Genomic DNA, 14148 nt, shown 5'->3' with positions numbered 1-14148 from the left:
GCTCTTTGAAAGCATTACAAGTAATGAAGGTGAAGATGAACTACTGAAATATGAGTTTACAACATAATAGCTTGTAGCAAATGGAAATCAGGAAAAATACACAGAATTGAAATGCCCAGTTCTTGTGTTTCAGTGAAAAAGACTTAGCCACTGCCATCTCCACCCCAAACATGTTCTCTAATTAATAATAAATGGCATAATTCCAAAAGGTACAATGTTTTGGATGAAGAAAGAACCACAGAATATATCTTATGACTACAAACACTATATTCATGGCTGCTGGCCATCATGAAAGCAATGACCTTTTATTCTATTATTTTTCCTCCTTGAGTTCACTCAGCCACTAAAGATGATAACATTCATTAAGCTATCCTTCATTATTTGATGCCTTGCAAATATACACATACATATTTGTCCTCTATCTAGGCAACACCTGTTTAATCACAAGGTGAAAAAACAGGCAAACTCAGAAACAGTGAAAACAGAGGTATTGCTCTAACTGGCATTGTGTTTCTTTCGCATTGTGGGCAAGTGGATTTCTTCTGAGCAGGTTCTTCCTATTCAAAGAGCTCTTCATCAGGACTGCTCACGAAGGACAAGAGGGAATTAGAACAGAAAGAACCCATCTTCACTTGAGTTAATCCATTCTCGCTGACTACTGTCTGGGTTGAGGACTGAGCTCATAAGAGCCACGGAGTTACTCAGATCCATGCACACTATGCAGAGTGGGAAAGCAGGACCAGGTTCTAGACATGGGCACAGTGGACAGGAAGTGGACTGAAGACATGAAATGCAATTCTTGGCATCCCTTACGCTTTTTAATTAAAAATATAAGAGGGGCTGCTCCTCATATGGAAATACAAAACTTAAAAAAATAGAAATAAAAGTTGCCTATAGTTCTACCACTGAAACACAATTCTTGATAGTGTGATAGTATTTCCATTTTTTCCTGAAATTAAAAAAAAATTTTTGATTCCCATAGCTATAATCATAATATTTTACCCAATTCTTACCCAATTTTTACCCAATTCTTAACATAGTAGTTTTTCAGGTGATACACTTTTTTATTTTTATTTATTTAATTTTTAAATTTTTATTTATTTTTTTAGGGCATCATTCTCTATTTTAAACAAAAATAACTGAGGGCATATTTTGAAGAGAGGGCGGAGCCACTTATCACGCATCTGGTTTTAACAGATGATAGACTTTCAAAAATCTACCATTGGGGCTTCCCTGGTGGCACAGTGGTTGAGAATCTGCCTGCCAACGCAGGGAACACGGGTTCAGGCCCTGGTCCGGGAGGATCCCACATGCCGCGGAGCAGCTGGGCCCATGAGCCACAATTACTGAGCCTGCGCGTCTGGAGCCTGTGCCCCGTAACAAGAGAGGTCGCGATAGTGAGAGGCCCGCGCACTGCGATGAAGAGTGGCCCCCACTTGCCACAACTAGAGAAAGCCCTCACACAGAAACGAAGACCCAACACAGCCATAAATAAATTAAAAAAAAAAATCTACCATTAAGAAAATTACCTCAACCATTCAACACTTTTTTTTTGACATCTGGGTTTAAAACTTTTTTCACTATGATAAATATTCTGCTTTGAAAAATCTCTGTATGAAAAGCCTCTTTCTATTTAGAATTCTTTCCTTGGGACACATTCCCAGAGGTAGCATGAGCAAGCCATGGGTTATCAAGACCTTTTAAAATTCTGTTCCAAACTACTGTCCAGATGGGCTGTGCCGTTTTAAACTGCAACCAGCAGTATATGTTGGTGCCTTTTTCCATAAGATGCAGTCTTAATCAGACTCAGTTTTACTACTAGAAATAGCATTTTCTTGAGTATATTGATCCATTATTCAAGAAAGTTTCTGTTCCCAAAAATATAAATCCAAGATTTTTTTTTTTGACATGATCTCTCGTCTCTCTCAGGGACCTTTTAAAAAATTTTAAAAAGATACAGAGTTTAAGTGTAGCCTATATATATATATATTTTTACCACTGGAAGACATAAATTTTAAATGTACAACTCTACAGAGGATCCCACGAAAATCTCTTGTCTTTTATCCAAAGACCAACTTTTCAGACACTGGAGTAGGAAGAGGGAACAGTGAGAAAAAAGAAATAAAGGGGTGGTAAAGGTTAGCCTATAATAAGCGGGGCCACAGATAATGATTTTGTGTTCTTAGATTAAGACTTCAATTCAGAATGTGGAATTCCCTTTTTGGCTCACCTCCTATCATCAACCATGCTCCCCTTAGACAAGGAGCTTCATACAGGAATCAGCTTTACAGAGCGTACGGGTAGGAGAGAAGAAAGCAGAACCCCGTCCCTCAATGTCTTTACTTCAGGAACTATATTTCTAACTTAGAATGGAGAATAGACAGAGTGGAGGGAAGATAAGAAGGCTTATCAGCTTGAGAGAAAGAGGCAGGATGCTGACCAAAGGGGATCAATCGACGACGTCATTTCTGATTCACTGAACTCACTTCAGCTCCATCTAGCTTAAGCAGCACATCTATGATATGGAAGATATCATCGACATCAATTCCACTCATGTGGCTTCAAGAACAGAGGGTTTTAGATGAACCTGGGTTTGAATGTTGATTCATTTACAGGGAGCGTAGTCTGAACAGATTCCTTTAATCTCACGGAGCGTGTTTCCAAGGCTAGGCTACTGTGTGGTACATAGAGTGAGCTCAGCACATGAGCATTTTCTCTAGACTAAAAGGACGACCGTACGTACATGAATGTTTCCCAATAGTCACTCATCTATTAAGGCTCAGAGCCAGTGCTTTCCCCCGTGCTCTGCGCTGCGACACACCTCACACCAAACTCGTTAACACAGGCTAACGCCTGCCACGGGATGCACGCCAAACCACTCATGTTCAAGATATAGCCAAGAATTCTCTCCAGCATGGACTCTTTAGTGAACACAGGTTAACGCCTGCCACGGGATGCACGCTAAACCACTCATGTTCAAGATATAGCCAAGAATTCTCTCCAGCATGGACTCTTTAGTAAACACAGGTTAACGCCTGCCACGGGATGCACGCTAAACCACTCATGTTCAAGATATAGCCAAGAATTCTCTCCAGCATGGACTCTTTAGTTAACACAGGTTAACGCCTGCCACGGGATGCACGCTAAACCACTCATGTTCAAGATATAGCCAAGAATTCTCTCCAGCATGGACTCTTTAGTTAACACAGGTTAACGCCTGCCACGGGATGCACGCTAAACCACTCATGTTCAAGATATAGCCAAGAATTCTCTCCAGCATGGACTCTTTAGTTAACACAGGTTAACGCCTGCCACGGGATGCACGCTAAACCACTCATGTTCAAGATATAGCCAAGAATTCTCTCCAGCATGGACCCTTTAGTTAACACAGGTTAATGCCTGCCACGGGATGCACGCTAAACCACTCATATTCAAGATATAGCCAAGAATTCTCTCCAGCATGGACTCTTTAGTTAACACAGGTTAATGCCTGCCACGGGATGCACGCTAAACCACTCATGTTCAAGATATAGCCAAGAATTCTCTCCAGCATGGACCCTTTCACATTCTCTCAGGTATGAGAAACGGTACGGTTCCCCATATTCATGCTGCGTATAGGACCCTCTCTACTTGCTGCGTCCGATCTGTCTAGTTCTGATTTTCTTTGCTAGCCCTTAGACACAGAGGCTTCTTTTTCTTTGAAACCAACCTGAAGTCCCAAGGGAACATCCCTTACAGACTCTTTGAATTTTTAAGCCCATGAAACTTTTTTTCATCAAACGTATCCTGATTTAAGTTGACATCTGCGTGTTTGGCCGACTCAGTATATGCTCAAGGTCTTCATAGGACTTCCTCCTGCCGTCATTCAGGGCTCTCCCCCCCCCCCCCGGCTGCCCCTCACTGGCTCACTTTCGGTCCGGAAGCCTGCCATACTGTTTTGGTTTTCCAGTATCACTTCTCTCATCAGGGCCCTGGGACCACTTCCCTCTCATGTCGTCCATCATAACAATTGGTGACTCTCATGGATGCTCGGGGCATTTACTTTTTGAGGCCAGTGGCCCATTTACTCTCTTTTTTTGCTCCCTTATTAAGATAAAGCAAAGTCCTGAGAAGCAAGAACAAATAAGAGCCCAGAAACCTTGGGTCCTTACAGAGGCCTCACGGGAACACCAGGTCAGAGTGGACCGTGGTGACTGACCAGAGCTCTAACGCGTGCTGGGACCCAGAAGGTGTTCTGGGCACTGAGGGAAGCGAAGTTGGTCCAGACCCCAGGACTGAAAGTAACCGCGAGCCCCAAGCAGCGGGTTCTGCCCCAGGTCATAGGTCCCCCCCCTTCGCGGGGTTCTTTGTCCACCCTCTAAAACTCCAGGGCTTCCCAGGTTTGTCTGAAAGGCTTGATCATGGCTGGAGGGGAAGGAAGGCAGAAAACGTAAATATAAAGGTGGCTCTCAGCCCTAGGCAGGGTCCCATCAGGACTGACTATTGTGAATGGTACTTAAATCCAAATTCAGATTCAGATTTAGATTCATCCGACTCTACAGAATCATTAGGATACCGAGGAGACAATATGACCCCCTTAATTCCACTGTCTTTCTTTTCAGTCGACCCCCTTCATATCCTGGGAACTTTATTCTCAGGCCAGTGCCCTAGCCGGAGTCTGTTTTGCTCTCTCCTTCTACCTGGGTTCCTGGCTAACTTGTCTTGTAGCTGTGGAGGACCGGATACGTGATGGAGAGGCACACAATTCTATCAGCCTTTGCTTCTCCCTCTCCTGTGCCAACGAAAAAGGGAACAGATTGGTTCTCTGCCTTTTCTGGTACCTCCCATCCAGTATACGTTACGTAGCCTCAGTGTGGTTGGTAAACCACCTACCTGTACTTGGTAGTCTACCTTTTGACACAGAATTAAATGTTCACTGCCACTTAGCTTGTAGACTAAAGTGCCAATAAATACCAACTTACAGAAGAGGAGCATCTCGTTATCCGGACAGTAATGCAAAAGTGCTTTAAAAACTCTAAGGCTGTGTCATTTCACCCTGGTGTCTGCAGTCTGTTTTCAAATGACATTTCAGAAGAAGGCAATGAGTGAGTGACACAGGTGTAAAGATGTCCTTACTCTCCTCTTCCAGGTCCTTCTTTGTCTTGGACATGGCACGATTTACGATGAAATGATAAAAGCTACTACTTTGGATGTCTGCGAAGTGCCGTGCTGTGTATTATGCACAGATTTTTGCATTTAATTTAATCCCGGCAACAACCATTCCTCCCAGATGAGGAAACTGAGTTTCAGAAAAACTTCTCCAGGGCCACAAGCAATGGAGGTGATCTTCAAATCCAACTATCTCATCTGAAAGCCTGAGTTCCTTCTGCAGTCCTCGCCTGCTTTTCATTCAAAGGGCTACATGGATGGCAATTTTTGAGCATTTAGATGTCTGTGTGAAATTTGCGAATGCTGGAAAGTAATAATTTACAGAATGCTACAAATTGTTTGGTACCAAAAAAAGGGAAAAATGTAGGCCTAAGTCTGCCTTGTAGCCTAATTTAGTCCATTTTTTAAAATGTAAAACATTCAACGAGCAGTGTCACATGTTAGAACTCCAGGCATTCATTATAAAGGTCATGTATTGCTGTATCTTTGCCCTTCGATCAGTTTGTGGTCCAGTAAATAATAACAATATGAAATCATGATTTTTATTTATTTAGATGTGACTTTTCTTTTTTCACGTCTCTTTTTCACAATACGTAAAGCTCTCTTTCATTCAAAGAGGACTGAGATAGTAAAATACACGTGGTTTCATAGTTTCTAAAAGTGCCACCACGGACGCTGCATTGGGAGAATTAAAGCCCTCAGCTACTACAGTCCTAAAAAGGTAAGAAAAAGTCACTCCAAGTTCCTTACGGTGAAATGTTTCGTGGGCTAACTTTAAGGATTTTTAAGTAGCCTGAGAGTTATTTTGGGAACATTCCAAGTTGGCTTAGTCAGTTTATGACTCTTGGTTTATGGCTCTCAGGATGGACTTCGTTTGATGGACGACTGCACTTAGTTACAAATATAGCAGGAGGCTGCCGAGGATGCAAACCCCCTGCTTTCCTCATCTCCCTCCTCCTTCCGACTCCAGCACCACTATATTCTGGCCCAGCAATGTCCACTGAACCCTCCCAAACTTTCCTGATGTTTCTGCTCTGACTCAGGCCCTCTAGTCCCCATTCTGACTCTCACCATGCTGCCACTTGCTCTACTCTGCCTAGAGAGCGACATCTGAGACAGTCATTAACAGACGTGCAGGGGATCCCATCTGGAAAGTTCGGGGGGATGCTGGTGGACAGCTCTGGGGCCACATGACTTGCTATTTCTCACAACCCAAAGAAGTTCCATCAGCACCACGGAGGCCTGGCCTATGGAAGCTCATAGGCTCCTGTCAGAGATACGTTTGAAGTTTATAGCAGGAACCATCTTTATTTTCTCACAATCTTCTACAATCACTAGACCTAAGGCTGTCAGAAAACAATAATTGTAAGTAGGAGATAATTAACTTAAGAAGATCTCTTTGGATCCATCAATTCCACTTCTGGGCATATATCCAAAGGAAACAAAAACACTATGCTAAAGCGATATCTAGACCCCATGTTCACAGCAGTGTCATTTACAATAGTCAAGACAGGGAAACACCCTAAGTGTCCACCAACAGATGAATGGATAAAGAAGATGTGAGATACACACACACACACACGAATATTATTCAGCCATGAGAAAGAAGGAAATCCTGCCATTTGCAAAAACATGGACGGACTTTGAGAGGATCATGCTAAGTGAAATAAGAGAAAGACGAACACTGTCTGATCTCACTTATATGTGGAATCTCAAAAGCGAAACAAAACAAAACCCCAAAATTTCTGGTCATGAAGTAAGATAAGACAAATTATCACAAATTCATGGCACTCTTGAGTTTTCTTCCTAAACAACGACTTAATGAGTTAAGAGGGAAGCTAATCATCTTAATGGATACAACAAATGTTTACCTTTCATTTATTAAAAATGTGCTAATGAATGATGGAATACTTACTGTTAAAAAGCAAAATGAAATTCACTCAAATAAGAATAAAAATAGAATTCTGATCATGATTAATAGCTACTTGAATTTTCATGCATCGATTTCTTCATTTCTTAATACAGATGCATTTTATTATGCTGAATAGCAAAGTATGTTTTTCCATTTTCATTTGGAGACCATTAATAGCTAATAACATACAAGGAAAATCCATAATTTGTTTTAATGTCTACAATGGATTGTCTTAAATATTAACTACTCCCAACTTATAGTATTTTCTTAAAGAAATGGAAAGAAAAATGTAAAGAATTTAAATGAGCCAGGTTCCTATTATAAGAGACTACAGAAAAGAGAGCTTAAAAATCTAATGAGATTTTGATCCATTTTCTTGTACACAATAATTTCCTATAAAACTTGCTATGCTTTTCTATGATTTTAAATGACTCAAATGGGAGTGTAGCCATTGAGTCTTACAATGGAAATACTCAGACAAAGAGAGGGTGAGGTACTTTCAGGAATAAGATCAGAGCTATCTGCTTTATTTATTACATATTAATACTTGCCGATCATTGAACTTTTCGAAAATCTTTGCTTAATTTATTATAAATTATCGAGGGTAGTCTGAGAATTCTTTAATAGTAAACCAAAGGAAACCACAGTGATAAAAAGAATGTAACAACCAATTATGTATCCTGCTAACTGAACACTGAATCAGACTGAATAAGCAAATAATCACAGATTTGTCATAAGATAAAATTTATATAGGTAGTTAACTGATTTGAGAAATTCAAATTTCTTGTCTAGAATGGATTCACTTAATGAATATTTATTAAGTACATGCTTACTATCTCAAGTTCTTATGCTCACACAGCTTAACTTATATTCTAGTAGAGGAGATATCATAAGTAAGATAATTGATAATTTCCAATAATGAATAAAGTAAAACAAAGTTTTGTGAGTAGAGAGGAACCACAAGTGAAGGATGGATTGGCAATGTGAAATGGGGTGTTTAGGGAAAGCCTCTTTTGAGTTCTTAATGATCTCTTCATCCATCCATCCATCCATCCATCATTTATGTTTCAGGTACTGTTTTGGACCGTTGGGCTACATCAGTGACCAAAAGAAACTAAAATTCCCTGCCCTCTAAGAGCTTACTTCTAGACGGGAGAGACATATCATAAGTAATAGACATAATAAACAAAGTATCTAACATGTTAGGAGGTGACAAATTCTGTGGAAAAAGAAAAAGAAAAACAAGGTAAGGAAAGCCACAGTGTCAGATGACAGGACAGGGACAGTTTCACATGGGAGTGGAGGTAGTTTGCCTTGAGGAGGTAACATTTGGACAAAAGCATGAAGAGGTGAGGGAATGCAGGTGCCTGAACTCCGGGCAGAGGGAAGAGCCAGTGCAGAGGCCCCAGCGTGGGAGCAGGCCAGACAGGCTGGGAGAGGACAAGGAGGTCAGAATGGCTGAGTGGAGGGGACCAGAGAAAGGAACAAAAGATGAGGTCAGAGCTCTCAGGTGATGCCTGGCTTTGCAGGTCAGAGTCAGGACTTGTGGCTTTTGTTCTAAGTGAGATGAGAACTCACTGGAGGGTTTCCAGCAGAGGAGTGATGGGTCTGACATGTTCAAAGGGCTATGATGGCTGTTGAACTGAAAAGAGGCTTTGGGGACTTTGAAGTGGAAACAGGGGAATCAGCTGGAGATGCTTACAGTGACCCAAGTGGAGAGATGATGATGGTTAAATCAGGGTGACAGCAATGGAGGTGGAAAAAATAAATGGTCCAATTCTGCATACATTTTCAAAGCAGAGTCAACCAAATTTGCTGATAGATTTGATAAGGGCGTGAAAGAGAGTGAACGACGATGCCAAATGTTCTGGGTCTGAGTGATTAGAAGGATGATGTACCCATCAAGTGATACGGGGTGGGGGCGGGAAGAGGGCTACAGTGCTCAGAAGGCAAAAATAAAAAATTTTACATTTCTTTTAAATTGAAGTATGGTTGACTTATGATATAGTAGTTTCAAGCGTACAACACAGTGGTCTAATATTTTTATAGATTACACAAAAATGTTACATGTTTTGAACATGTAAAGTTTGAGATCGTATGAAACATCCAAGTAGAATTTGGAAGAGGGCTCAAGGTCTGAAAGTTTGACAGAAAGATCTGGGCTAAAGCTATAAGGTGTCAGGGACTTTCCTGGCAGTTCAGTGGTTAAGACTGCACTTCCACTGCAGGGGGCACGGGTTCGATCCCTGGTCAGGCAACTAAGATCCCACATGCCACGTGGAGTGGCCAAAGAATAAAAAAATTGAAAAAATATAAAGTAGTAAGTCTTAGGCATGCTGGTGACATTTAGAGGCATGAGTCTGGATGATACTGCAGAGGAGATCAACGTACGTGGTGGCACTCCAACTACAAAAGAGCCTCAGCTACAAAAGAGTGGAGAATGATGGCTAAGACCTTGGTTTCCAGGAAGTGTCTCAAGGAGCAGGAAGTGGCCAGCTGTATCAGATACTGCTAATGGGTCAAGTACGATGAGGCCTGACACGTGCCATGTGGATTTCACAACCTAGAGGTCGCTGTTGACAAGAGCCCATTCAGCTGCTTGCTGGGGATGAAAGTCATATTGGAGTTAAAAGAGATTAAAAGGAGAGGAATTGGATACGGTTAAGTATAGACCATTCTTTTAAGGAATTTTGCTATATAGGGAAGGAAGAAATGTGACGGGTGGTAGGAGAAGTGAGTCAAGATTTTTTTCATTTAAAGTAGGGGAAATAGGCTTCCCTGGTGGCGCAGTGGTTAAGAATCCTCCTGCCAATGCAGGGGACACGGGTTCGATCCCTGGTCCAGGAAGATCCCACATGCCGCAGAGCAACTAAGCCCGTGGGCCACAACTACTGAGCCTGCGCTCTAGAGCCCATGAGCCACAACTACTGAGCCCGCGTGCCACAACTACTGAGCCCGTGTACCGCAACTACTGAAGCCCACATGCCTAGAGCCCATGCTCCGCAACAAGAGAAGCCACCGCAGTGAGAAGCCTGCGCATCATGAAGAGTAGCCCCCACTCGCCACAACTAGAGAAAGCCCGCGCATAGCAATGAAGACCCAACGCAGCCAAAAATAAAATAAATAAAAATAAATTAATTAGAAAAAAGGAGAAATAACAAAAATCGAAGCTGATGGGAATGAGTAGAGAGGAAAAAAACACGATGGTGTATGAGCCAGTGGATAGAACTGCTAGAGCAACGTTTCCGCTTTGGCAGACGAGACAGTGGGATCCAGTGTTTAAGCAGAGGATGTGGCCTTAGACGGAGGCAAGGAGGCAGCATGAACAAGGGCAGATACCAGCTATGGAGGTGATGGAATGTCCACCTTCCCAGTGGAACAGGAAGGTGGGAGGTAAAGACAGGGAAGAAGGTATTAGAGGCTGAGAAGGGAGGAAAGAACTCAAGACAGTCACCCACGAGTGTGGAAGATTAAATGAACAAGGGAAGTATGGTGGGATTGCCCGGCAGTATTAAAGGCCCGCTTGAGAGTCAAGGTCATGGATTTATAGTAAGCTAGCCATGCCATGTGAGAATGTCAGGGGCATCATCACAGAGGTAACGGAGTTAAAGCTATCATCCTTCAGCTTTAAAAGATCATGGCCTTCAAACTACCTTTTCCCATCTTGCTTTGATTCTTCTATGGCAATTTCATAGAAATGCCTATTACACTATATATTTTGATACAAATAGAGTCTATATATTTGGGAGCATTTTAACCTACTTTCCTGATTGATCTCTCAACTAGGTTATAACCCTTTTCAGGTAAATGATTTATACTCCTATTTACTTTTTATGTCAGCCTCCAAGCCTTTACTGCAGTGCTAGGTATACATTAATAACTGTTAAAGGACTCAAGGGATTGATTCCTTTCTGTTAGAGGAATCAATTATCAGGAGCTTATCCAGCACCTGCTCTAGGCAAAGTTCTGTTACCATGGCTCCAGGGCCCATAAAAATCAAATGGCTGAGTTATTACTGTAGTACGGTTGATCTCATCAGGATTTTGTTTTATATGATTAATATGCATATATGTAAGTGCAAGTGTACATATATATTTATGAAATTGAAACTAGCTATATTAATTAAGAATCAAGCAAAGGAGCAAATATTTCAAACAAAATTTGAAATAGTATCATCCTAAAGGCTACTGAAATGACTTACAATCTCCATATAAGTTAAATTTATGTGTGAAGCAAAAAGATAAGGCATATCTGTTTGTTTGTTTTTTTTTCTTTGTCAGTAGATGATTAAAAAGTCGATAAGCTCTTGCAAAAGTGTTTTGGGGAGTGAATAATGGTAATTTAAAAAATATTATACCGACCCTAAAAAGCTGAATTGAAATACAACATTTATGAATGCTGAAATCAAGGTAGTACTCAAAGTTACAGAATCAACATGCAAGGTGAAGATTAGAATAATAATGACATATAGATCTATCTATCTGTGTAGAGAGAAACATAGCACCCTTTCAATTTGTTTATCAGAGAATTCTTCACTTGGGATCTGAGGTCTTCAACTAAGGTTTATAAAGGATTAATTACCAGTCACCAGGAAAAGCAAGCATCCATGGAAAAATTTATCAAAGGAGAAGCCCTATACGAAGAAGAGAGACACTATCTGAGATTTTGGTGCAGCCTGCTATCATTTAGCGTTAGCAGAGCGTTCTCTTTCAGCAAGAGCGTACTGAGTTCATTTCCCCGGTGGAGCTGTCTCTCCCCAGAGCAGTGTCTTCAAAAGGCACTGCAACTCTTCCAGGCCACTGGGAAAGAAACCAATACGGCGAGAACGTGCTTGATTTTATTTATTCTGGGTTATGAATATCTGTCTCCTTGCCTTAGAAGAAAGGTGAAGTCATTTTCAATCAAGTCAGCGTCTTAAGAAGAACAGAACTGTTTATATTTAATTTTACTATTGATTAGTCTTACCAAGCAGGATAACAGTAGTTCTCAGGTTATTTAGGAGCTAATGGTATAATTCAGGGGCAAGCAATTTTTACTTTAGGCGTGTTGTAAAAACAAAACAAAACAAAAAACCCCAAAGCCCAGATGTGTTTTCTTCTTCAGTTGTTGTTATGGACTCAGTGTTTGATTAGAGAAGGTCATAGGGGTGTGTCCTTAATCCAATGGGATTGGTATCCTTAGAAGAGGAAGAGGAGACACCAGAGACATCTCTCTGGGTGCACACAGAGGAAAGTCCATGTGAAGATGCAGGGAGAAGGCGGCCACCTACAAGCCAAGGAGAGAGGCCTCACCAGAAACGGACCCTCACCAGAAACAGACTGTGGTCAGAACTGTGAGAGCATCAACTTCTGCTGTTGAAGCCACACAGACTATGGCATTTTGTTATGGCAGCCCAAGTAGACTAAAATAGTTACCTTCACCAAATCAATATGATGGGTCTATATTGCTAATGAAAAACACAGGTTTAATCTATATTATTTTGATATCGAAGTCATTCGCAACCAAAGATTATTTCTTTATCCAAAATTCCTATAAATGTTTCAGACAAAATTAGGAAAATGTCAAGTCAATAAAAATTCACTCCTTTTTTCTAACATATGTTTACTTACCATCTATTTTGTTTAAAATCCAGCATTGGACACTTCAAAGGACAGGATGCTACAGGATACAGGGTTTCCTTCCTTTAAGCCCACTGAGACGCTAGTCAGGGAGCTTGTGTCTACACCAGGCCAAACAACTTCAGCTAAGAGGTGGCTGAGTTCAAACATGCGTGTTTACTCTCTTTGGCTATTGTTTGGCTACATCTTTTGTGCAGCTGCTGCTTCCAAGTCCTGAATAACAACCTCACATTTCCATTCTTTCTCTTTGCTTATCTGTAAGATTTCACACACATAGCTGTCCCATTTCTTAGCTGGTTTTCCCTACTTCATACTAGTTCTATTTTTCTGAAAGTACAAACATTTAAAAAACAAAATAAAAAACGTGGTGATGTAGGACCACCTCAACAGGGACCAAGCACAACATTCTATGAAGCACCTCAGTCCACAATGGACAGCTCAGCAACACCCAGAACCTCTAAATCCAAGTGGTTTTATGTGTCGCCATCATGGTTCTGCTCAGTACTTTTGTTCCACGACAAGGATAGGAATGAAAGAATTAAGAGGAACCAACAGTGGTATCCCTTCCAAACTACTGCATTGGATTTATTTAATTTTTTAACATCTTTATTGGAGTATAATTGCTTTACAATGGTGTGTTAGTTTAAGCTGTATAACAAAGTGAATCAGCTATACATATACATACTTTCCCATATCCCCTCCCTCTTGCGTCTCCCTCCCACCCTCCCTATCCCACCCCTCTAGGTGGTCACAAAGCATTGAGCTGATCTCCCTGTGCTATGCAGCTGCTTCCCACTAGCTATCTATTTTACATTTGGTAGTGTATATATGTCCATGCTACTCCCTCACTTCGTCCCAGCTTACCCTTCCCCCTCCCCGTGTCCTCAAGTCCATTCTCTACATCTGCGTCTTTATTCCTGTCCTGCCCCTAATGCCTTCAGAATCATTTTTGTTTTAGATTCCATATATACGTGTTAGCATACAGTATTTGTTTTTCTCTTTCTGACTTACTTCACTCTGTAGGACAGACTCTAGGTCCATCCACCTCACTACAAATAACTCAATTTCGTTTCTTTTTATGGCTGAGTAATATTCCACCGTATGTATGTGCCACATCTTCTTTATCCATTCATCTGTCGATGGACACTTAGGTTGCTTCCATGTCCTGGCTACTGTAAACACAGCTGCAATGAACATTGTGGTACATGACTCTTTCTGAATTATGGTTTTCTCAGGGTATCTGCCCAGTAGTGGAATTGCTGGGTCGTATGGTAGATCTATTTTTAGTTTTTTAAGGAACCTCCATACTGTTCTCCATAGTGGCTGTATCAATTTACATTCCCACCAACAGTGCAAGAGGGTTCCCTTTTCTCTACACCCTCTCCAGCATTTATTGTTTGTAGACTTTTTGATGATGGCCATTCTGACTGGTGTGAGGTGATACCTCATTGTAGTTTTTTTTTTTTTTTT

The 14148-nt window shown here is 41.2% G+C and overlaps 1 protein-coding gene across 7 annotated transcripts in view; it reads right to left on the bottom strand.

Moving 5' to 3' along the window:
• The window catches only part of CACNB2 (calcium voltage-gated channel auxiliary subunit beta 2), a 422488-nt gene that overhangs the window by 52647 nt on the left and 355693 nt on the right, over positions 1–14148 (bottom strand). The gene's annotated exons all lie outside the window — the stretch shown is intronic.

The sequence above is a fragment of the Balaenoptera borealis genome (genome assembly GCF_965194805.1).
Source record: "Balaenoptera borealis genome assembly, chromosome: 3".
NCBI lineage: Eukaryota > Metazoa > Chordata > Mammalia > Artiodactyla > Balaenopteridae > Balaenoptera > Balaenoptera borealis.
The sequence above is the reverse complement of the archived record's forward strand: the minus strand, read 5'-3'. Positions and strand labels throughout refer to the sequence as shown.